The following is a 3121-nucleotide window of genomic DNA, read 5'->3' as shown; positions in this document are numbered from 1 at the left end:
ATTAGTCTTGATTCTGTCTTTGAATGTATCTCTTATCACTATAGAAAGATACTTTTCTCAACAGCTTCCTCTGAACAATTCCTCCTTTGCCTATTAAATGTGTGCTGTGATCTCACCTATCAAGGCCTGATTCTTTGTCTAAGGCTTCCATTTTGTCTACTTTTTAGGGCTTCCTTTCCCTCATCTATGTTAAGGTTAGTCTCGTTATTCATGGATCTTTATTTAGTCATGGAAGTTTTGTAATAAGTGTGTCACTTTCTCAAGAACTCCAACTACATATTTTACGAGGACATCTTTGGGGAGATTATCTATGTGGGAGAATTACCATCTGGCTATTGTTGTCTTTCAATTTCAAGATTTTTAAAAATTATCTGCCATGTTTTCTGTTCATGAGAGGTTTAGTTGATTTCCATGGATGTCTTCTATGGTCTGGGTTAAACTAAAGCCTATACACTTAATCATTTTTGGTGCTAATTTGAATAGTGCCTTCCTTGTGTTTTACTTTTCATTTAAAAAAAACAACTTGAGACAATTGGCAAATACAATACAGAAAATTCTTGTACTTTTCTCACATAACTTCTCTCAGCAGTACAATACATAACCCTAGTATAATTATCAGGAATTTAACATCACCACAATTATTTTAAGCAGACTACAGGTCTGAAGTTTTGCCAGTTTTTCTACTAATACAGTATATATTCTAGCATACAATCAATTTGACTTAGTTGTCATTTCAAATTTCATTACCATTTAGTTCTTTCTTTTTGGCAGTACTGGGGTTTGAACTCAGGGCCTCCCACTTGCTAGGTAGGTGCTCTACCACTTTAGCCAAGTCCCTAACCCTTTTAGTTTAGTTATTTTTGAGACAAAGTCTTGCTTTATGCCTGGGATGGCCTAGACCATAATTCTCTTTAATTTTACTTCCTGTGTAACTTTGACGACAGGGGAACACCACCTGGTGAGAAGGGGTCCCGTGAGCTTTTTCTCTGGGCTGGCATTGAACCATGACCCTCCCTATCTACAACTTCCAAGTAGCTAGGATTACAGGCTTGAGACACAGTGCTCAACCAAGTCATCTACCTTTGAATTGGGGACTCAACTGACATGTCACTGAGTAGAAACTCTGAGGTCCTAGCACTGTGATTTAAAAATAGTAATAATAATTGTTTTTATCAGTAGCACTATTTATTGAGTTCTTATCAGAGGTCATGTACTTAAGATCCATGATTTTGTTTAAACCTCAGCACATTATTACAGTTCTTCCTGCATTCATGAGTTCCACATCTGTGTTTCAAAAATGTAGTTAGGTCTGTGATTCCTGAGTCTATATTAAGCAAATATCAATTTTTTTCTTGTGATAATTCTTTTAAAAATATGGTATAATGACTACTTATATCACAATACATTGTGTTCAATATTCTAAGTCATCTAAACATGATTTAAAGTCTGAGAGTATGTTCATAGGTTCTATGCAACACTGCTGTATTCTCAAAAGGGATTCGAGCACCTGAATTTTTGACATCTGGTGGATAGGACTGTGCTGAACCTAATGCCCTATGAATGCTAAGGGATGATAACATAAATACGTATTTGCAGGTCAACTAATCATATCTTGGATAGGTGAAGGAGCCTCTCACATGTTCTTGCATGTCAGAACTCACTGGGAGCCCTTGTGCTCCTAAACACTGAGTAATGTTTTCTGTCTCCCATCAGGTATGGCTGCCATACCTGGTGTAAACTTCACCTTCATGTCTGAGTTCATCCTCATTGGCTTTTCCACCTTTCCCCGCCTTCAGCTGATGTTCTTCCTGCAGTTTCTGCTGATGTATTTGTTCATACTCCTGGGCAACCTGCTCATCATGGCCACCATCTGGAGTGAGCGCAGCCTCCACACACCCATGTACCTCTTCCTGTGTGCCCCGTCCATCTCTGAGATCTTCTACACTTTGGCCATCATCCCACGCATGCTGGCTGACCTGCTGTGCCCCACCGCTCCATCCCCTTCCTGGCCTGTGCCTGGCAGATGTTCTTCTCCTTCACATTTGGCTTCACCCATTCCTTCCTACTCACTGTCATGGGCTATGACCGCTATGTGGCCATCTGTCAACCACTGCACTACAATGTGCTCATGAGCCCCCGTGGCTGTGCCTGTCTGGTGGCCTGGTCCTGGGTTGGTGGCTCTGTCATGGGGATTGTGGTCACAACATTCATATTCAACCTTTCCTTCTGTGGACCCAATGAGATCCACCATTTCTTCTGCCATGTGCCATCTCTGTTGAAGTTGGCCTGTGGAGAAGATGTACCAGTAGTGGCCAAAGTTCTGGGCCTGGTGTGTATCTCAGCCCTTCTGGGCTGCTTCCTCCTCATTCTGCTCTCCTATGCCTTCATTGTGGCTGCCATCTTGAGGACCCCCTCAGCTGAGGGGCGACACAAAGCCTTCTCCACCTGTGCATTCCACCTCACAGTGGTGATGGTGCACTATGGCTTTGCTTCTGTCATCTACCTAAAGCCCAAGGACCCCCAGTCTCTTGGAGGAAACACTTTGAAGGGCTTCACCTACACAGTCCTCACACCCTTCCTCAGCCCCATCATCTTCAGTATGAGGAACAAGGAACTCAAGACCACCATGAAGAAGTCTTTGCTGAGCAAACTCTTTCCCTAGAATCCCTGAAGATGCTGGCTTTCTAACAGGAATATGGTGGGAGGAAGCTCATTTATTCTTCCCCATCACTCTTCCCTCTGTCTTTCCATTCTGTCTGTCTCTCCCTATGTTTCTCTATTTCTGTATCTCTCTCTGCCCTGCCATATGCTTTCCTTCCTTGTGAATAGTGATGCTACATCATATCAAACTTTTGAATATTTTTCATTGATTAGATATGGTCTTTTGGGGAACATTTATTGAGAAATTTACAAACTATATAATTTGCCCATTTATAGGTTTTTGTAATAATCAGCACAGCCAATTTAAAACCCTTTATATCCGCCACAAGAAACTCTGAACCCTAAAAGGTAAGGTGGTAAACATCTGTGATCCTAGCACTAAGGAGGCTGAGTCAGTAGTATTGCAAATTCAAGCCCAACTTGGACTACATAGTAAATTTGGGGCTAGCTGTGTCAATGC

At 41.7% G+C, this 3121-nt stretch overlaps 1 pseudogene; it reads left to right on the top strand.

Annotated features, from left to right (window-relative positions):
- The first annotated feature begins 1715 nt into the window (after window positions 1–1715).
- LOC141416658 (olfactory receptor 10H1-like) lies at window positions 1716–2662 on the top strand (annotated as a pseudogene).
- Window positions 2663–3121: the final 459 nt, after the last annotated feature.

The sequence above is a fragment of the Castor canadensis genome, chromosome 14, assembly GCF_047511655.1.
Source record: "Castor canadensis chromosome 14, mCasCan1.hap1v2, whole genome shotgun sequence".
Taxonomy (NCBI): Eukaryota; Metazoa; Chordata; class Mammalia; order Rodentia; family Castoridae; genus Castor; species Castor canadensis.
The sequence above is the reverse complement of the archived record's forward strand: the minus strand, read 5'-3'. Positions and strand labels throughout refer to the sequence as shown.